The sequence below is a fragment of the Enhydra lutris genome, unplaced genomic scaffold (genome assembly GCF_002288905.1).
Source record: "Enhydra lutris kenyoni isolate GAN:26980312 unplaced genomic scaffold, ASM228890v2 scaffoldscaffold13, whole genome shotgun sequence".
NCBI classification, from domain to species: domain Eukaryota; kingdom Metazoa; phylum Chordata; class Mammalia; order Carnivora; family Mustelidae; genus Enhydra; species Enhydra lutris.
The window spans coordinates 54,963,901-54,985,486 of record NW_019154097.1 but is presented as its reverse complement, the minus strand read 5'-3'; the positions used below and the strand labels follow the sequence as shown (position 1 = coordinate 54,985,486).

General features: G+C 57.3%; 1 protein-coding gene across 3 annotated transcripts in view; it reads left to right on the top strand.

Annotated features, from left to right (window-relative positions):
* The first annotated feature begins 4,733 nt into the window (after window positions 1–4,733).
* The window catches only part of LOC111145879 (extracellular leucine rich repeat and fibronectin type III domain containing 1), a 67,367-nt gene continuing 50,514 nt past the window's right edge, over window positions 4,734–21,586 (top strand). For 2 of the 3 annotated variants that reach the window (XM_022501164.1, XM_022501166.1), the window contains exon 1: window positions 4,734–4,976. The gene's annotated coding sequence lies outside the window, so the exon portion shown is untranslated. Of the gene's footprint in view, window positions 4,977–17,559; window positions 17,650–21,586 lie in introns of those variants that run through there. The other variant, XM_022501165.1, reaches the window with a different exon arrangement.

The following is a 21,586-nucleotide window of genomic DNA, read 5'->3' as shown; positions in this document are numbered from 1 at the left end:
GTTGCTGGTCGTGTCACAAAGGTGGGGACGACCCCAACGCTCATTTGCTGATAAATGGACGATGTGGTCTCTCTATGCAAAGAGATCTTATCAGACCATTTCAAGGAGCGAAATTGTGATATGCATGACATTTAGGACTCACGAAAACTGTAATGTTAAGTGAGATCAGCCAGTCACAGAGGGCCGCACATTGTACGATTCCACTGATGTGAAATTTCCAGAGTAGTGAAATCCACAGAGACAGACAAGAAATCAGTGGTTGCCTAGGGTTGGGGGTGGGTGGCGGGGAGTAGGGAGTAACTGCTAATGGGCACGGGGTGGGGGTTCCTTTTGGGCTGAAATGTTCTGAAGCTGGATGGTAGTGACGGTTTTACAACTCTGGTAGACTCAAACCCATCGAATTGTACACTTTAGATGGGTGAACTGTATGATGTGTAAGTTACACCCCGATAACGGTGTGGGACAGAGGAATCTGACCTGGAGCTCGGGGACCCCTTAGGCAAGTCTTGTCCACCTCTTGACGTTCAGTCTTCTCTGTAAAATGGGGCAGGATGATCTGCCTGCCTTGTTACTGTGGGGACCGGATCAGGTGACAGACAGGAACCCATTTCTCAGTTTAATGTTTCATTTGAAGTTTCATTTGAAGATTTCATTTTGTATTTACATTTATTGCGAACGGAAATGTACGCGCATTGTACAAGATTCAAACGGGGACACGGTGGAAAGTCAGCTTCGTTTTCTGGGGTGATGGAAATGTTCAATATCTCCATAGGGGTGGTGATTACACAGATGTGAACATTTGCCAAGACTTATAGAACTGAGCCCATAAGAACTGTGGATTTCACTGTCTGTCAATAAATAACACATTAAAAAATATTTTTAAGTAAACCTCTTCCCTCTCTCTACTCTGTGTCTCCCAGCACCCTCCCACCTTCCAATTTCCCACAGGATGCATGGTTGTTGTTTCTTTGCACACACAAGAAGAGAAAATTTTTTTATATCCCTTTTGTACACAATGTCAAAAAAAAAAGTACTACATACACTGATCTACCCTTGTTTTTTCCCCCTAAAAACATACCCGGAGATAAACTCAAACACTGGGTTGGGAGCGGGGAGGGGAGGGAGGCTCACAGTGCTGCTGAGGCACCCGTATGGCTGTGCTGGGATACGGCTAAGTGCCTCTGTGGTCAGCAGGCATTTTGGATCTTTCCAATCTGCTGTTATTATGAAGAGTGTTTCAGTGAGTAACCTTGCGCATAGGATTCTGTCATTTTTCACAATTGTGAGCAGTATCTGGAGGATAGATTCCTAGAAGGAAATGCTGGGCCAGAGGGTATGTGTATTTGGAATTTTGACATAATTTCGGAGGTTCCAAGAGTGTCTGCTTCCCTGCACTATGGCAACGGGGTGAGTTATTAAACTTTTTAGTCTGCCCATGTGACAAGCGAAAAATCTCTCAGAGTAGTTTCAATTTGCATTTCTGCTGTCACGTGTGAGACTGGGCCCTTTTTGGTACATTTCAGCATTCTCTTCATTTCCTTTTCTGTTCATAACCTCTGACCAGTTTTTCCCCCCTTGGGTATTTTTCTTATTGATTTGTAAAAGCTCTTTATATATGGAGACATGGGCTCTTTGCTTGGGACATAAGTGGCCGTATTGTTTCTTTTGTAGGTTCTATGGATGTTTGTTGTGACTGTAAAACTCTGGGCACAGGAAAAGATTGTCACTATTTTTCTCTGAGTACCATTTTTTTAGGATAGGTGTGGCAAGGGTTCTGGTCCACATGAGTCCCAGACCCTTGCGTCCCCGCCCCATGTCCATGCACACCCTTGGGTGACTGATTGACCTCTTTTATTCTGAAAGCATGCTTGGTCATCCCCTCTGTGCTGGTCCAGCGTGTGGCACGTCAAGTCCTAGGTGAGTCAGGCTCTCCTGCTCCCTGAGCTAACTCACAGTCTGGTGGGAGGTCCTGAGTGGCCAGTCCTTGGCTAGGGAGTGCCAGGGCAACTGGGGGCACAGGCACAGATGGAAGGTGGCAGCTCCAGAGCTCCAGGGCCTCCCTTGCTCAGCTTGCCTCTCCCTAAATGGCATGGGCAGGGTGGGTTGGTTTGAATACAATCAAGAATCTTGCCGTGCTAGTTCCTTCTGAGTGTTGGTCTCCCTGGCAAATGGGACCTGATAAAGGAGCTCACTTGTAGGGTGTCTGTGGGGCGGAACTGAGTTGAAGGGAGCAGCACGCATGTGCCTGACACATGGGGCTGAAACTTACAATTCCCCACGGGCCTGCCAGCCCGTGTGAGGGCGAGGTGTTTGGTTTGGGGGGACACAGAGCTGGGTGCCCCTACGAATGGCAGCAGCAGCGGCAGGTGAAAGCCGGGCTGTGAGGGTGGGAGGGGGCGCTGGGGTGTTCCCCACCTGGGCAGTCCTCCTATCTCCAAGGGGCTGGGGTGGGAGGGCCTGGCAGGGTGAGATTAGGGCTGTGTGGAGATGTGCAGAGTGTGGGTGTGCGGTGTGTGTCTACAACAGAGGCTGTGTGGGGGCATTCAGGAGGAGAGGAGTGTCTGAGAGAGAAGACTGAGATCTTGCCTCACAACAGACACACAGAGGGTGGGGGGGGGGGGGCTGTGGGGGGGGCTCCAGCTTTATTATGCCCAGAGAAGGATTCCCTCCATTCTAATCCCTGGGATCCCCTCTTCCCAGCTTGAGGGCTGTCTTGCCTTTTGGGGGGCAGCAACCCAACTCTGCCCTCCCCGAGAAAACAAGGGCATATTTCAATACCTCAAGGAGCTGGAGAGGGAGTCAGGGGGTGAACGCAGGAAAGGCCCAAATGTCTGGCGGGAGGAGGGCTCCTGGGGAACCAGGTCAGGACTTTCAAGGCCCTGGCTCACTGGGGACAAAGGACTTGGGGAAAGGGGCTGCATGCCGGCCAGGGCTACAAAGGAGCAGTGCACCTCCATTAGGGACCTAGGTAAAAGAGACCCCGAGGCCAGCCTCTGTCTCCACGCCCGTTCCCAGGAGGTCTGAGCGCCCCTGCGCCTAGACTCAAGGACAACACAGCTCCAGACAGTGGCTTCGTCCTTGACCATCAGCCTCTGGTCCAAGAGTCCAAGGGAAAGGTGGTGGCTTCTCCCCCACGCTCCCGACTATCCCCCTTTAGGGTATCGCCTGCAGGAACTTGACGAGGCAGGGATGGGTGGGGGGGGGGTGGTGGGATAGGAGGAGCACCGAGGGTGGGCGGCGGGCGCAGCAGGCTGGATGGATTTTATGGGCTGCGGAGAGGCCGCTAGACCGGACCCGGACCAGAGCCCCGCGCCGATCCTCGGCGGACAGCCTTGGGCCCCGCTGCTCGAAGCCTCACGCGTCGCTCCCACCCCGCCCAGGGCCTCCTCTTGGGGTGGGGGAAAGGGCACCCCAGGGAAAATCCCCTCGCCCTCCAACGGACCCCTCCCCTTTGCCGCGCGCGCTCTCCCAGGCGCGCAGCCCGGCCCCGGCGCCTCTCTCCCTTCGCCCGCCGGGGCAGGAACGCGCAGCAGGTGCGCAGCGCCGGGGGCGGGGTCCGGGGGTCGTGCCCCGCGCGCGCTGGGGTACCCACTCCGCAGCTCCAATGCCCCAGCTCGGGAAGCGGCGCGCAGGCCGTGCCGGGCGGGGGCGCTCTTGAGCCTGGTTTGGAATTTTTACCCACCGTGCAAGCGGCAAGCTAGGGCAGGGGTGGTGGGCAGTGGCAGCCCCGGGCGGGCGGTGTGGCCGCTGGGTGAGGGCTCGGGGCATCTAGGGGGCTGCGGATTTAGAACCCAGTTTAGAGGCCAGCCGAGTGATTTCGGATCCCCGGGTATTCCGGAGGCGAATGAAGGGGAAGGGGGGATCGGTGGGAGGGAAGTCCGCCAAACGGAACCTTCCGGGAATCGGAAGGGGCCTGGGTGATCCCGCGCCCCCACCTTCTCCCCAGCTGAAGGTGGGGGTGAGCAATGGGAGCGCTGGGGTGGAGATCAACTATCTGGGAGAGGGCACGTCCCTGAGAGCCCGACCACCCTCTCGCCCCCGCCCCCCCACGTGCCTAGCCCTCCTCGTCCCCGGATACGCGCGCCCCTGCGTGCTGTGCATTTGCACTCGCGGACGCGCGCGCCCACACAGGGTCTGACTTCAGGTCAACTTTCACGCGGCTCCCGGGTGTGTGTGCACACGGCCGGGTCCGCACGCGCGTGCACACCCTCCTTCCCCGGTGCCCACCTCCCGTCGCCTCCCAAAGTCTCGACTCCGAGACCTTGGGGGCTTCAGCTCCAAACGGTGGCCTGGGGCGGGGGGCGGGGGCGCGCGGGGCGGGCCAGGAGGAGGGGGCGAGGCAGCCTCTGGGCTCCGCACGCCGCCCCCACGGCGCGATCCAACTTCCCCTCCCGAGGCCCCCTCGGGACACCCCCAGTCCGCCGACGTGCGGGAGCCACACAGCCGCCCGCCCTCCGGCCGCCCCCGCCCGCGTCCCCCGCCCCTCCTCCAGCCCTCCCCGCTCCGGCTCCTACAGGAAACCTTCGATCACGCTCAGAAAGAATGTGCTACAATCTCGGCGCTGCCGCGGCCGATACCGCGCCCGCGCCCGCGCCGGAGCCGAAGCCGGAGCCGAAGCCGAAGCCGGAGCCGCCGCCGCCCCGCCTGCCGGGCCGGCCCCGGGCTCGCAGCGCGCGGTCCCAGCCGCCGCCGCCGCCCCGCGCTCGCCCCGCGCTTGACGCAGTGAGCGCCGCAGCCCGGCTCCCGCCGGCTCCGCTCCGCTCCCGGTCGCAGGCCGAGCCCAGCCCGGCGGGCTCCGGGAGGGGCGGGCAGGGCGCGAGGGGGAGGAGATCTGTCTGGAGCCAGCGAGCCCGGCGGAGGAAGAGGAGGAGGAAGGAGGGGAAGCCGCCGCCGCCGCCGCGCTCCGGGGATCTGGGCGCGCGCGCTCTGCTCGCCGGCGACGGTGGCGCCAGCCCCCGGCCCGCACCCGGGCCCAGGTATGAGGGGGACGGTGGGGGAAGGGGCTGCGCGGGGCTGCAGGGGCGGGGGTCCCCTCTGCCGCAGCAGAGGGGCTGGTGGGTCCCCGCCCCTGGGGGAGGCGGGGAAGATGCTCTCCCGGGCGTCAGTGGGGGCGGGCGCGGGGTCCCCGGCGGCTCTTGCGGCCCGGGCCGCTCCAGCCCCCGCGCCCTGTCCTGGGCGTCCGCGCCGGGGCCGAGTCCCCCCGCTCGTGTGGCTTCTGTTGCGGCGCGTTGGGTCCGCGGTTTCGGGGCACCCCCCCAACACACACACCCTGGGTTCCGAGGCGGGCGCACCCGAAGTTAGCGGTCGCCGAGCGCCGGCCGGTCAAACTTCCCTTCCCGACGCCGTGGCCCGAAGGCCCGGGACGCCGGACCCCTCGGGCCAGGAGGCGCCTCGGGGACCCCAAAACTTTCCTGAGCGCTGTGAGAGCGAAGGACGGGCTGGGCAGGGAGTGGGACAGGGTGGTCTTGCCTGTGAGTGCGTATTGGTAGCCGCGGTGCCCCAAGTTGGCCCCGGGACTGCCCCCCCAACCTAGAACCCCATCTCTTAGCGGAGAGCGGGGAGGGAGCAGACCAAAGGCGCCTAGCCTTCGCGCAGCCAGGATGGGGGAAGCAGCGCTCCGCCCCGCGCTTCTGGAGCCCTTGGAGGGGTGTTGCAGGACACCCCCGCCCCCCGTTCGCCCTGCTCTGCCCGCAGCTGCCGAGCCCGCGGAAAGGACCGGGTTCGCAGCTATTAATAGGAGCCTGTGACCCGAACCTTTCCAGGCCCTGAAAGCTGCGAAGCTGGCTTGGCTGCGGGGTGGGGCGGGACCCCAGGCCCTGGAACTGGCTCCTTTCCCGGCTCTCATCGTCTCTGTCCTGTCGCTCTTCCCTCCACGCCCCCTCCTCCCTGCTCTACTCCCGGCCTGTCCATCCCGGTCTCAGGGTGTCGCCCCCCCAACTTTTTCTCTTCCCAAACTGCACGGTGTGGCCTGTGGCCGCCCAGTCAGTCGGGGGCCCGAGCCAGATTGGCGCGATCCGAGCACAGTCCCCAACAGAGTCCTCCTCCGCCGGATGGGTGTGGGGTTCCTGGGGCCAGATTGCCAGGGATGAGCGGGGATTTCCTCCCATCAGCGCCTCTTCTCCCAGCCTACACAGTGAGCCACGACACCTTCGCACACCCCGCCACCCTGCAGGCCGGTTGCCGCCCCATTTGAGGGGCAGTGGGGAGTGGGGTGGTCGCCGCCGGCAGCCTTGGGGAAATGTGGAGGGCATAGGGACTCGCGAAGCTCCGGAGAGGGTTTGGGGGTGTGGAGGCAGTGTCCTGGGGGCCTCTCTTTCAGCGTCTCTTCCGCGCACCCCCGAAGGCCCAGGAGGATTCCGTCTCCTGCCGCCACCCCATCCCAACACTCAGATCCGAGCTTGAGTGGATTTGAGGATTTGGGGGGTGGGGAAAATGGAATACTTCTTCCCGTCTACGTATCTGCAGAGCTTAGCTCCCAAGCAGCTTGGGGGTCTTTGTCCCCCGGGGCTGGCTACCGGCCCCGCCCCCTCCATTAACTCTGGGACCCCCAACGCCTTCCAGCGCTCTCGTGCCTCTCTCGGCAATCTCAGCTTTGGTGAGCGAGGTGTCGCATCCTTTCCCCTCCTCTAGGTCTGGGGGTGGGGTAGGGGGCGTGGATCGCAGTCCTGGGTCCCTGACAGATGTCCTCGCGGCGGCGCCGGCGTCTCTGTAACAGATTTAATGACTTACACCGCAGACCGCCAATCGGCATGGCCACGGGGGAGGGGCGACCCAGATGAGACTCAGGGGACGAGGTCACAGCCGGAGTCGCAGCCTCTGCTCAGGGTGGGGGGTGCAGTGGCAAGGACCCTGACCCTAGCCATTGGGCCTCACCTCCAAACCTCTGCGCCTCCCCACCAATTCTAGGATCCTGCGGTTGAGGGACCTTCCAGCGAGGACTTCAGTCCCGTCCCCCTCTTTGCCCCCCCCACTGACCTCTGAGTCCCTCTGCGGAGCCCCGACACTGGGCGCACATATACTTGCCTCGGGGATGGCCAGTGTGGGTCAAGGGCGGGCTGAGGCCTCTGGCCTCTGCTTGCAGGCTGCAGAAATGGGATCATAGCCCTTGCTACAGCGGAGTAGTGAGAAGGTCCTGATGTCAAGTCTGGGCAGGAGCCTAGCACAGTCCTTGGCACACTGGAGACGTGCATCAAAAAGCCTGCCTATCCTTCTGGAACCAGAGCCGCTTGGCCAGCGTGGGTCTGGAGGAATCAGTCAGAAAGGGAGGGGTCGGTCACCACTGGTAGGGGTTTGCCTCAGAAAGGCTGCACGGGGATCTCCGTTCATTGCTGTGCGTTTTCTGGGTAGAGTGAGGCCAGAGGCTAGAAGGTTGCTTTCTGAGACCTACGAAGAGGGACCAGGGTTGCCTCTGGGGGATGATGAGTTTTGCCCCATTCCAAGTGGCAGCTGGATAGACCTTGTGAACAGCAGGGAGGAGAGGGGAGACTTGTCACCACCCTCTCTGTCCCCTGTGCTCAGGCCTGGCATATCTGAGGCTTCCAGCACCTATTTGGTGATAAATGGGGGGCTGCCCTTGGCCTGCAGCTGCTGGGACAGGAGTGTGGGTAGGGGGCAGCCCAAGGAGAAAGGCTACATACAGCTCAGATGCCCCAAATGGCCCCTTAGCCTTCTTCCCCATGCTTCAGCCCTGACCCTGGAGCCATATGTGAGTGGGGTACACTGACCTCCCCCATGAGGGGCACCAACTAACACCCCCTTTATGCATCTACCCTCAACGGAGCTCCAGCAGACAGGCAGGAGGGGGCTACAAAGCACAAATTCTGGCCTGGCAGGGGGTGGCCAGCTCAGAACCTGCTCCCCACTTCCTGGTCAGCCTTCTGTGCCTGGGCAGGGCTGGGGGGGCGGTGACTCGCCAGTCCATATAGGACATGCTTGTGCTGTGGACGTTCATTCATATTCCCTCTTCTGTCCCCCACACACTATAGGATTTATCTTGATTTGCTGCCTTTGAATTGAGTCAACTCTTTTGTATGCTCGGTGAATTGCCCAGCTGCTGGCGGGGAGCGGAGAGCGTGCCGGGGGTACTGAGGCCGGGAATCATAGGCGGGCGGGGACAGGAAGCGGGGAGGGGGCGCTGCCCCGGAGGGGACTGGAGCGGGCTAGCGGGCCCTGAGCCGGGAACCTGGCTGGCCGAGGGGCATGCCCAGGCCTGCCCGGCTGGAGCCAGGAGTCCGGAGGGGTCGGGAGGCTCTGTCCTGGGGGCCGACGCTGCCCCTCGGCCTCTGCTTTGGATGGGCTCTGTGGCGTGGGGCAAACGTCGGGGTCCCTCTTGACTCCGTTTTCTCGCCTGTAATATGCGGGAAGAGGGGCTTCCACACGCAGGTTGTGAGGGTCAAACTGAACGGGAAGAGTGTGCGAGAACCCCCGGAGTCATCCCAGAGGTGGGGGTGAGAGAAGGAAGGGGAGCCAGGGCTGGGGAGAGGGGCGGCCCTACCTGTCTCCCCCTCCTATCGCGTTCTCTGCGCCCAGGTCTTTCCCGACGAGGGCCGGACCCACGGGCCCACCCGGGGCCTGCGAACGCCCTGGCTTGGCTTCATGTGGTGGGGGTCGTGGGTGGCTCAGGCCGTCACTAGCAGTCGCGCGCTCCGCCACCCGCGCGCCGCCCTCCGCCCCCACCTGGATGGGGGAGGAAGGGCAGGAGGGGACCGCGAGGAAACCAGCCCTCCTGCGCTTTCTAGTACCCCCTTACCCGGCCTGCACCACCCCCCCCCCCGCACCCTGCCCCCCGCCCGGCGGCCGGTAGGGAGGGGAACCCGGCGGGCGCGGGCTCGGAGACTGACTCGCGCGGGGAGCGGGCGGGCGGGCTCGGGAGGGGCGGGGGGAGGCGCGGGGCGGGGCGGGGCCGCGCGCGGATCGATGGGCGAAGCTGGGGAGGAATCTCAATCCCCCGAGCGAAGTTAGAGCCTGGAGGACGGCGGCGGCAGGCGCAGCCGGGGAGCGCGGCCCGGCGGCAGGTAAGCGCGGCGCCCGGAGCCCGAGGCGAGCGCGGCGGGCGCCCAGCCCGGGACGCGGGACCCCGCTGGAGCCCGCGCGCTCCCCCTCGCCCCCGGCCCCGTGCGCCCTCGCAGCGTGGCGGGCAAAGTTGGAGGAACTTGGGGCGGGCGCGCGGCTCAGCCGGCGGAGCGGGGGTCCGGGTTGGGGTCTTGCTTGCCACCCCCCCCCCCCCCCCCCCCCCCCGCCCCGCGCCCCGCCCTCCCCCCCCCCCCCCCCCCCCCCCGCCCCGGTCGCTGCTTCCCGTCGCTGCTTCCCGTCGCACCACAGCTTGCTCGCGTGGCCTTGCTCCTTCCTCGGTCTTCTCTTGGCTGCACCCTTGGCCGTCCGCGGCGGGTCGTGTGCCCCAGAGCTGCTGCTGTTCCCAGCGGCCCACACTCCGCGGCCTTGGGTCCGTGACCCCGGTGGGTGTCCGCGGCGCCATCCCCGCCGGATCTGCCTTCCAGGCGTCTCGCTTCTCCCCACCCGGCGGCGGGACGGTCCGGGAGCACTCGGGGTAGGGGCTGCGTTCCGCGGTACCCCCCGGGGGAGTTGAAGCCCCGGGGTCGGGGTCTTTGCCTCTGAACTTGGTGAATCTTCTCCACCCCTCCCCCGACCTTGTACCCGTTCTTATTGTCATGGCTTTTGGGGGAGTGCGGCTGAGCCTTCTTGCCCCAGTCTGCTTCTAAAGACAGGCATCTGCTTTTCATCCTTTAAAATCCTCGAATCACCTGCTTGAGGGCCTCTGGCATCAAAATCAGACTCTTCAAGCATCACCTGCGTGACTTTGGAGGCACATGACTTTGGAGCCTCAGTTATCACATCTGGAAAATGGGGGTAGGATGATAATGTGTAATTTATGGAGGAAACACCATGATGAAGGCTTAGCACTGGGAGGGTCCCCGGAGTCCTTTCCTCCAGGCTTGGGAGACCAACCCAGGTTTGCACTGCCCAGCAAAGCCTCAGGTGTGAACTGCTTCTCTTTGGGCCGGTGCATCATGGAGTCCTTACTTGGATGCAGCTGTAGCTGCCTTTTCCCTGCTATATTGGGCTGAGGGCTATGCAGAGAGCATTCCCCGGGTCTCAGATCCTACAAGCCTTGGGGACAGAAGCTTTTGAAGTGTGCAGAGTGCACGGAGTTAGGAGGGCAAACCTCTCCACTCTGTTTTTCACAGGGGCCATCTCCAAAGAGACCCCCAGCCTCTGCCCAGCCCCAAGAGGGAAGGAAAAAATGAGGCTATGTTGTTTTAAACCACAGAGACTCTGATCTTTCCCACCTAGGCAGCCCCCTGGCCTCCCCTGCCCTGGGTCCTTACAGCTTTCAGCTTTTAACTGAACAGCCTTGTGGGGTGGGGGGCGCAGAATCATTGCCCCATGCCAGGTTTGTGCTCCACTTTGTCTGAAGAGGAGAAAACCCCAGGGCTAGAGAGACAAACTCCAGACAGTGGGGCTTGTTAGAAGGGAATGCCTGCCTTTACTCTGGGTTTAGGGGGTTGGAAACAGGCCAGGACCCAAGCCAGCACTTTGGTCCCTTGTATTCTTGGGCACATGCCCCCGGGTTGGGGGGGGGGGGCTCTGAACACCTTTCAGTGGGCAGACAACGTCCGAATCAGAAAGGTTGGGAGCCATGCGCTCCTGGCATCAGCTGGACCCTCTCCTGGGGACAGCTGTGCAGCCCTCCTGACCGTGACAGGCTGGTCGCTTGTGTGGGATTGCCAAAAGCAAGCAATTCTCGACTCAGAAAAGCCCGGATAGGCACCTTATCTGAAGGCCTGTCAAACCGGGTGTGGTGGGGGGAGGTTTGCCTTCACCTGTGGCCAGAGGAAGGGAGGAAGAACAATGTCCCTTTCCTCATCAGCCCCACGGAACTCTCTGGAAAGCTCAGAAATTCTTCCAAATGCCTTTGGGAGCAGGTGCCTCACACCTGGGCCGGGGAGAGGCTTCTGCTCCCCGCCCCCCCCCCCCAAGGAACAGGTGGTCGTAGTCCCTAGAAGAGCCTAGGGCCAGAGCCTGGACCTTCTCTTAGACTCCGGGGTTTGACTCTTTGGACCCTAAATGTCTCCTTGTCAGCATCACCTGTTTCAGGGAAGAAGCATTAGGCCAGAACTGTGGCCGTGACTCAGATCAATGGAGTGAAATGGAACTGTCTACCTGGGTCCCACATCTGTGTGTCTCTGGCACGCACACGTGTGCACACATGCACACACACCCCGTTGTAGGTTTCAGAGGGGTTTTCTAAACACCCAGGAGCCGGGGCCCCTGCCCCACCCACTGTCTCTTCCCCCTTAGGAGCCCAGGGCCAGTTAGCAGAGGACCTGTTCCCAAGGATGTCGAAGCAGCAGGGAAATTGAGCAAAGCTGCTTGGATTTGGGGTGTTCATATATCTCCGTGGGAAACAGGCAGACCGACCCCGTGGATGCCCGCCAAGTGGGTGGCGGAGAATACATATGGAGGGAGGACGCAGGATAAAAAATGCCCATGAGTGACAGGGAGGCGATAGATCTCCAGGGCCGGGTGATGGGGCCATAAATTTCCGGGCGTGAACCTGGAGCGGCTGTGGTATTGCCGCGGACACTGGATCCATTTGTCATCTCCGCGGTCCCCACCGTGCCCCCCAACAGCGCCCTTCCCTTTATGTTTGTCGTGGATTCTGATTTCTTCCAACACAGGCTCGGGTGTCTGCTGGCCTTGGGTGTGTGGCCAATGGTGCCGCCCACGAGGTGGGGGGGACTGGAGCTCTGACGTGGAAGGGACCTTGCTGCCATCCATCCCAGCACCCGCTGTACATGTGGGGAGACCGAGGGCGGGCTGTTATCTGAGGTCGCAGAGTGAGTGGGGGCAGAGAGGGCGGTAAAGGGGTCCCGTCTCTGTGTAGTGGTTCTGGGCTTACTGGGCGGGCACGGATAGCCTCCATGGCTAGGGACAGCTCCTGTTCCCTGTGCACCCCTGACCTCCCAAACCCCCTGTGCCAGCCGCTGGCCCCGGAGGGGAGCAGGAATGGCGTGGAACTGTGGCTGCTCGGTTCCTTTCTCTGGGCCTGCCTGTCCCTCGCCCTCCACCCCACCTGCCCAAATCTGGCCGGCTGAGACCTGGCTTCACCAAGCTCTTCTGGGGAACAGGAGAGGTTATAGGGACTATCCTGGGACCTGGTGGCCATATGGGGGCAGCCCTTCGAGCTGGAAAAGTCCCTGAAGGTTTGCTCAGCAAATATATTGAGGACCTACTGTGCCCTCTGCCTGGAGCCTTGGGACGAGACTGCAACAGAGCTCTGCTATTGGTGGGCCTTGTGTCCAGGGTGGGGACCCATATCGTAGACACAACCATACAAACATACACATGCAGGCCCATCTTCCAGAAGGGTCTAGCATCAGCTAGAGGTCACACAGCTACAGGGGGGGTGGAGCAGGGCTGGAATCCTCCTGGGAGGGAAGCAGGACCAGGTGCTTACCTCCTCCAGGCTGGCCTCGGGCTTAGAGACTAGGCAAGAACAGAGAACCCAGGGCAGCGGGGGCCCAGTAGGGTTGACCGCTTTCTTAGGGTCAACAATGGGCAAAACTTGGCTCCCTGCTCTGGGGGAGCAGTGGGGAGACTGAGTCACAGAGGCTGGCCCAGCATCTGAGTACTGGGGCCAAGGCCACACTGAGGCCTTTCAGTGGCAGCCTCCACCCCTCCCTGCCCAGACACTGGGGCTATTCCATGGAGCTGTCTGTGACTCAGCCTCCCTTCCTGCCTGACAATGAGCCTTACTTAGTTCCTCAGAATTAATGGCCAGCCTTGCCTTCAGGGTTTCTCTCCTCTGTGAGCTGGCCTCCAGCTCCTCCTTGGGGGACTACCCTGCCCTAGGCCTGGGGGCTCCCAGAAGAGGGGTCGGGCCAGCCCCCTAAATGGCGGGCAGCATTTGGATGACCCAGAAGGAAGGAGCAGACATCTAGGCTCAGAGGCTTTTGGGGGAGCAGTGAGCGGAGCTGGGAGGGGGACCTTCACAGGCAGCTGGGCAGGGAGGGTGCGGACCCCACACCAAGGCCTGGGGATGCCGTTCAGGGCACCTCCCTCCACCAGGATGGGCTCCCACGGCCATGGGGCTTGGCACCCCCCATCAGCAGCCGTCAGTGTGGGTCTGTGGCACTCCATGGTGCCTCTGATTCGGCCCTTCCGTATAACAGATGGGGAGACTGAGGCCCAGATAGCCCAGCAGGCTGGTGTCAGAGCAGATGGGGGTGTCCGGGCTCAGCCCTGCATCTCGCCTTCGCTCCCCCTTGCAGTGAGCACGGGGTCTTTGTACAGCTTCCCTGCCTCCCAGAGGGGGCTGCGGAGGCCCTGCCCACTGCTCTGTGGGGTGAGGGTCAGGGTGTGCACATGCAGACTGGCCTGTGGGCCGCAGCCCCCCTTTAGGTCAGCTCTCTGCTGTCTGCCTCTCCAGTGGCTACTTCTGTAGGTTGGTGTTTAGGAAGCCCGGGGCCCTGAGAGCCATCCGTGTCTGCAGATGGGCACCATGTGGCAGGAGGCCCGGGACGTTCCTGGAGACGTGCATGGGGAGGGCAGCCTGGAGGCTCCCCCATGTTCACCGACAGAATCTGATTTTTTTTCCAGCAGGATCCAGCCAAGGCACCTCCCTGTCATTAGATCCCTTTAGTTTAAAAACCACAGAGACACAAGGGCAGGGCACCATGCACTGCCCCACGCTCAGGCATGAGGACCGTGCAGCTGGCTCTGGGGGGGGGTTAGCGGGAGAACAGTATCTAGGCAGCGGGCTCTTGGGGGCCCTGAAAGCACACTGTCTGAGCCATGGGGAGAGGCTGCAGACAGGCAGACAGAGCCCCGAGGAGCAGCTGGGCAGATGTCGGCTCCTGGCCCCTCCCTAAAGGCCACGTCCACCAACCCGTTCCCCCACGCCCATCCTGGAAGCCGAAAGGGCCAGGGACCCCCTGGATGTGTCTCGTGAGCCTGTCCTGGGCCTCCCCACCATCTGCACTGAAGGGTATGCCCTGCCTCTGAGAGCCCTCAGAAGCTTCTGGAAGGACCCGGCTGCTGGTCAGGGGTTGGGGGGTGGCTGAGCCTGGTGCTTTCATCTGTCAAATGGGTCTGAAGCACAGCCCGGTTGTCGGATGCTGGGGCTGGGGTGTCACGGGTCCCGGGGGGGGAGGCCCAGGTTGTGCGGTGGCTTTCCTCCTCTCCTGGAGCCTGGTGTTCTCGTGGAGGACAAAATTGCTGCTGCTCACAGGGCCCCCAGAGCCTCTGTTTTCTCCTGTGGGGCCTCAGCCCCACAATCCTGGCTTCCTCGGGGAGGCCTTGGCTCGGCTCTAGTGTCCCTCTGTGCCCTGCCGTACAGAGGCAGGGACAGAGGGTGCTGGGGAAAGGGCCAGGAAGTGCGAGAGCCCTGGGGAGCAAGGAGCCTGGTTTTGGAGGAGGGGCAAGACCAGCGGGCCAGCCACCAGGAGCAAGAGGCCGGTAGGTGGTAGGCGGGGTCAGGGGGTCCCCCACGTCTGGGAGGGTGGCAGAGCTCTGGGAAGAGCTGGGTCCCTTTTTGTTCGCCTTGGGGAGCTTTTTGGGGGAGTTTGAGCAGTAAGCAATGAGGATAGCTTTTCTGTTTAAGGGATCCCTCTGGGGGTGAAGGCAGGGTTTTTAGGGGTGCAAGTGGGAATGAGGCACCCAGCTGGGAGTCTCTGATGTCTGGGAGAAATGGGGTGGCCCGCATCAGGCTTACGGCACTAGCGATGGAGAGACAGAGGCATAGGCTGCCTGTATTTTGGCGTCGCCTAAAAAATCAGAGCTGTGTTCCTATAGAGAAGGATATCCTGTAAAGTGAACCGTTGCCTATGAGTGTCCGTTATGAAATGAGGCATGCATTGTGCAGGGAACAGGATTGTGTAAAGCAAATCTTCTTGGCCCTTTGACATCCATTAGCATTTCAGAGAGGTCTTTCCGGGGGAGCTGAACGCCCCCCCACCCCGGACACAGATGGGTAGGAGGCCCCCCAGGGTGGATGTGGTGCCCAGCCCTCAGGGGGCCGGGTGCAGGTAGAGTGCCAGAATGTTCGTGGCCACGGGCAGGTGAGCTTCCCTTTGGAGACACGCTCCTCAGGTCTGGGTTTGCCAGCGATCGTGTGTGTGCCCGGGCGTGCATTCTATGTGCACGTGTGTGTGTGTGCTCACACATGCATCTGCACCACGGCCTCCTAGGGGAGCTGCCCCCTCTACCTCCCGGAGACAGGAGCAGGCAGCGGCCGTCGCCCGACGAAGGGCACCTTCCCGGCCTAGTCCTCGGGCTCAGGGCTTAGATGCTGGGACATGAATTTGTTGTCTGCTCTTTTTATTTTTTGCAAATTCAGTAGAGCAGACTGAGGGTTTAAAATGAAGGGTGCCTGTCGGGCTCCCGGAGGCCTCCCGCTCGGACTGCTCACGCCTGTGGGCCTGGGGGAGGAGGGCAGGCCAGACGCGGGCCTCGGAGGCGTCTGCCGTCTGACAGACGTGGGCTTATTTTGGTGTCCTCATTATGCTGTCCCCACAGAGCAAGAACATGCTAGGTCTAAAGGAACGTGATTCGCCAGAGACAGCTTTTTAGAAAAACAACTCACCAGAAACCCAGTGTTGCAACCGGCCTTAATCCATACTCGTCGGGGCTGAAGTGGGCAGCTGTGCCCGGAAGGCCAGGACACCCACGCTCTGCCAGGCACAGCGCATACGCGTGCACACACACATGCACTTACGCAGGGCACCTCTCCCACGCTCGTGTGCATGCACACCACATGCTCTCATCTCTCCGGTGCACGTGCAAACCTGCCAGCCGGCTCTCACTCGGGCACAGGTGTGGGGACACACGCACGCTCACGCCCAGGCCCTGGACAAGTCGGCACGGGCTCTGGGGTTCTTGAGCACACGCACCGCCGTGCCCAGCCGCGTCCTCTGTCACACCCCTGTGCCGTTGGACGCGGTACTGTAGTTTCCCACATCTTTGTGCACCCCCCTGCGTGCTCCAGCAGGCACACATGCCAGGTGTGCTCACGCCGTGTGTGCCGACACACAGGGGTGCATTTCTCTCTGGCAGGGCTGGGAGGAGGGCTCCAGTGGGCGGCTGTGTGGGCGGACGTGTGCGGCTGGGTCCGGGGCTGTGGGGAAGCCCAGACTCTCGTGGCGCTGGTGCCTCCCTGCTTATACAGCCGGGAGGGGACAGAACCGCACAGCACTTACAGCTCCCACCGTCCCGTGAGGGAAAATGTCTGGAAATTCTGAATTCGGGGAGACAGCCCCCACATGGAGGGACAGGAGATGGGAGGTACTTGGTGGGAAGGGGGGGAAGCTGGGCCATGCTTCAGAATCAGAGCTTTGGGGCTGTTCCAGCTGGGGACCCGGGCTGGGAGGGGCAGGGACTCAACTCCTGGTGCTCAGCCGCAGCTGTCTGGCTTCCTCAGCCACCAACCCCCTGTCATCTCCCAGCAGCTCAGGACCCTTCCCTCCTATCCCACTTACCGACCCTAACCTCCATCTCAGGGGGGCTCCTGCAGCCATAGGACCTCGCACCTCGTGAGCTGAGCTCACTCACAGGCCACACACCCCGGGCATCTTCACAGGGACAGGGAGGGAGGGGCTGTGTGCCCATTTCACAGACGAACAGACTAAGGCATGAGCCAGGCTCGCTGCTCACCAGAGCCCAGATCTGCCCATCACAGACACCTCCCACCCCAGCCCACCTGCAGCTGGCCCTCTGCCCATTTTATAGATGCATAAGCTGAGCCCCCCTGAGGAGGGGGAAGAGTCACTAGCCGTTGACAGCCTGGAGCTGGCCCTGGCCCTCGATGCAGAGGAACCAGGGCCCTGGGTGAGGGGCCGCAGGAGGGGCTGGTGGGGCTCAGGCCACCCCCTCTCCACCCCTCCTAGAATTCTTTGTCGGACATGGTCAGCAGGAGTCCGGGACTGAGGCAGCCTTGGATTTTGATGGTGGGGAAGCAGCCAAGATTGTAGGGAAATGACCCCGAGGTCATGTTTGGAGTGAAATCCTAAGGGAGACAGGGAAGCAGAGGCTGATGGCCTTTGGGGGCTCGCACGGTGTTCTGGAGGGACTCTGGTGGTCAGGAAGGCCGGGTCGAGCAGAGGCTGCGTGGTGTGCATGCAGAGGCTGCATGGTGTGCGTGCAACGTGGCCTTCAGCCACTTGTCGGAGGGATCAGTCACCTGTGACATTGGAGGTGTGCGAGCCTGCTGGGGGCTGCTCCTCCTGGTTTCTGCACATTAGCAGAGGTTCCCCCCAGGGGTCCCTGTCCATGAGTACTCCGCACCCCCCCCCCCCCCCCCCCGCGGCATGGACCCACGGCTCTCTCTATAGACTCCCCTTTTCTGGACATTTCCCATCAGTTGAATCCTATAGCATGTGGCTTCCTTCCTCTTTTCCAGGTTCCTGAATCCGTAACGCACGGTAATAGCTTGTTTACTTTCAGGGCTGAACAGGATTCCATTTTTCGCTGTACCGGCTTTCATTTATCCGTGTGTGGATCTTGGGCATTGGGATGGCGTGGAGTTTGGGACAGGCATGATTGATGCTGCTTCCTTTGGTGTAGAGGCTTGGCGTGGACGTGTGTCTTCATTTCTCGGGCAGGGTCCCTGTGGTGGGACTGTCCCATCGTATGGTAAGTTCGTGTTTAAATTATTAACATGCGGTCAAATGATTTTCCCATCAACGCAGTTGAATGTTTTTCGTGCCCTCGTGAAATATTCTTATTACTTTTTGGATACAATTTCTGTTGAAATCTTTTGCCCACACTAATTTGTCTTACTGAGTTTCGAAACCATTCAAAAGTATCGAGTGAATTCTTTCTATATTCCAGATACAAGTCCTTTATCAGAAATATGACTTGCAAATGCCTTATTCCCAGTCTGTAGCTCATCTTTCAGTGTTTTAAAGGTGGCTTTTAGAAGTTTTTATTTATAGTAGACTCTGCTTTTGTCCATTTTTTTTCCCTTTACCGTGTTCCGTTCACATTTTTGGTGCTTGAGAATTCTTTGCTTAATCCAAAGTCACCAAGATTTTCCTCTACATTTTTTTCTGTTGTTGTTGTTCTATGAGTTTTATAGTCTTAGTTCTTGCATTTGAGTCTGTTGTCTATTTTTTTTTCCTAAAGATTTTATTTATTTATTTGTCAGAGAGACAGAGCACAAGCAGAGGGAGGGGCAGTGGGAGAGGGACAGTCAGGCTTCCCACTGAGCAGGGAGCCCAATGTGGGACTTAATCCCAGAATTCTAGGATCATGACCTGAGCCTAAGGCAGATGTTTCACTGACTGAGACACCTAGGAGCCCTGCTGTTGTCCTTTTTGAAGTGACTATTTGGGCACAGTGTGTAAGGGTCTAAGTTTAGTTTTCAGTATATGGAGACCTGATTGTCCCCACACCATTTTTTTTTTTTTTTTTTTTTTTTTTTTTTTGAGGACTAACTTCTCTGCATGAAGTGTTCTGGGTAGCATGAGGGTAAAGGTTTGTTTGTGGGGTCTCGCTTCTATTCCACTGATGCTCCTGTCTGTTCTGATGTCTGAACAGCCTTGACAGCATTGTGGTCAAGTTTTTCAAGTGTGTAATGTAAATCTTCCACGTTTGCTTTTCTTCCTGAAAAACTGTTCTGGTTATTCTAAGTCCTTTTGCATTTCCATGTAGATTTAAGGATCAGATGGTCAATTTCTTTTTTCTTCTTCATTTTTAGAGAGTGAGAGTGGGAGAAGGGGGAGCAGGGAGCAGCAGAGGAAGAGAAATCCTCAAGCAGACTCCCCACCCAGTAGGGAACCCAATGTGGGGCTCCGTCTCATGATGATGAGATCATGACCTGAGCCGAAACCTAGAGTTGGATGCTTAACTGACTGAGCCGCCCAGGCCTCTGAGTTGGTCAGTTTCTTAGATAATTTAGATGATTTAGAAATTGAGAAAAATTTAGGGGAAAAAAAAGGCTGCTGGGATTTTGATGGGCCTGTGTTTAATTTATCTATCAATTTGAGAATATTAAGTATCCCAATCCATGAACATGGAATGTCTCTCCATGAATTTAGACCTTTAATTTCTCTTAGCAATTTTTTGCTTTCCATGAGCAAATCTTGCTAATTAAATCTCTTTTGTTAAATTTATTCCTCAATATTTTTTGATACTATTGTGAGTGGAATAATTTTCCTAATTTCATTTTCAGATTGTTTGTTGCTACTACCTAGGAATAAAATTGAGTTTGATATATTGATCTGTTATCCAACGGTCTTGCTAAATCTAATTAGGAGCTAGTTCCAGTGGACTTTTTGTGGACTCCTTCGATTTTCTTCATACAGGATCATGTCATCTGCAAATAGGAGAGTTTAACATCTTCCCTTTCAAACTAGATTCCTATTATTATTTTTCTCATCTTACTGCACTTGGTAGAACCTCCAGAATGATGCTGAAAGGCAGATGTGCTTTGCCATTGGCCCTGGCTCTACAGGGAAAGCGTTTGGTCTTCCATGTTCAGTATGATGTTGGTCATGGTTTTCATAGATGGTCTTTTTGGGCTGAAGAGGTGCCTTGTACTCCTGGTTGTACGTTTTTATCACGAATGGGTGCTGGATTTGGTCAGGTGGTTTGGTTTTGTTTTGGTTTTTGCATCTGTGACATGGTCATGGGGTTCTTGTCCTTTCGTCTAGTCATGTGGTATGGGACTAGTTGATTTTCAGATGCCAGCCCTAAACCTAGCCTTGCCTTCCTGGGATAAGTGCCACCTATATAATCCTCTTTATATGTTGATGGATTTGGTTTCCTAATCGTGAAGGATTTTTGCACCTGTGTCCGTCAGGGATATCAGTCTGTTCTTTTCTTATGATGTCTTTGACTGGTTTTGGTATCAAGGGAAAAAAATGCCAGTCTCAGCGAATGAGTATGGAAGTTTTCCTCTGTGTTCTTTTCTGAAAGAGTTTGTTAAAGTTCAATATTATTTCTTTAAATATTTGACAGAATTTACCACTAAAGTCACCTACGCTTGGACTTTTCTCGTGGGGGGGGGTTTAAATCATTCATTTAAAAATGGTTTAAGTCTATTCAGATTTTCTTGCATCAGTTTTGAAAATTTGTGTCTTTTAGGAATATGTGTACTTCATCTAAATTGTCTAATTTGTTGGCATCAGGTTGTTCATAATATTTCTTGAACCTCTCTTTAATTTCTGTAGGACTGGTAGTGATGTTTCCTCTTTACTAACTGCTTTTATAACTTGTGTCTTCTCCATTCTTGGACAGTCTAGCTAAAGGTTTCCCATTTCTGTTGATCTTCTAAAATAACTGAATTTTGGATTCATTGATTTTTCTCTATTTTCTTCTGTTTTTTATTCCATCAATCTCAGCTTTTATCTTTATTTTCTCTTTCTTTTTTTTTTTAAGATTTTATTTATTTGAGAGAGAGAGAGATAACAAGGGAGAGCATGACCAGTGAGGAGAGGGAGAGGCAGACTCCTGCCAAGCGGGGAGCCCGACACGGGACCCGATCCCAGGACCCTGGGATCTTGACCTGAGCTGAAGGCAGACACTCAGCCACTGAGTCACCCAGCCTCTCCATTTTCTTTATTTTATTTGCTTTGGGTTCAGGTTCCTCTGGTTTTATTTCTTTTTTTTTTTTTTAAGATTTTAAAATTTTATATATTTGACAGAGAGATCACAAGTAGGCAGAGAGGCAGACAGAGAGAGAGAGGAGGAAGCAGACTCCCTGCTGAGCAGAGAGCCCAATGTAGGGCTCGATCCCAGGACCCTGGGATCATGACCTGAGCCAAAGGCAGAGGCTTTAACCCACTGAGTCACCCAGGCACCCCTCCTCAGGTTTTCTAGTTTCTTCAGGTGAGAACTTAGGTTATTGATTTTTCTTCTTTTCTGATATGCATTGAAATCTATACATTTCAAGAGAAGACCTACTTTTAACTTCCTCTCATAGATTTTGGTACATTTTGGTTTTATTTTCATTGTATTAAAGTCATTTTCTAATTTCCTTGATGGTTTCTTTTTTTTTTTTTTTTTTTTGACTCATGGGCTATTTAAAACTCTAGTTTACCTTCCAGATATTTGAGGAGATTTCTCACGATTTATTTCTTTTGTTGATTTCTTTTCAGTTCCATTGTGGCTGGAGACAATACTTTCTACAATTATACTCATTTTAAATTTATTGAGGTTCATCTTACAGCCTGGCACATGTCTGCCCTGGAGAATGTACCATGTGTCTTTGAAAAGAATGTGTGTTCTGCTGGATGGAATATTCTATAAATGTCAGTTTGGTCAATTTGGTGATGGTACTGTTTGTTTTCTACAACTTTGCTTGTTTTCTGACTATTGTTCTTGTCAGTTATTGAGAGTGGAGTATTGAAATCTCCAACTATTGTTGAATTGTCTGTTTCTCCTTTTAATTTTGTTGATTTTTGCTTAATGTATTTTGGGGCTCTTTCATTATGGGCATATTCACATAGAATTATGTCCTCCTGAGATATGGACCTGTTTATCATTATGAAATGTCACTCTTTGCCTTTGGTTTTTTCTTTCTTTCTTTCTTTCTTTCTTTCTTTCTTTCTTTCTTTCTTTCTTTCTT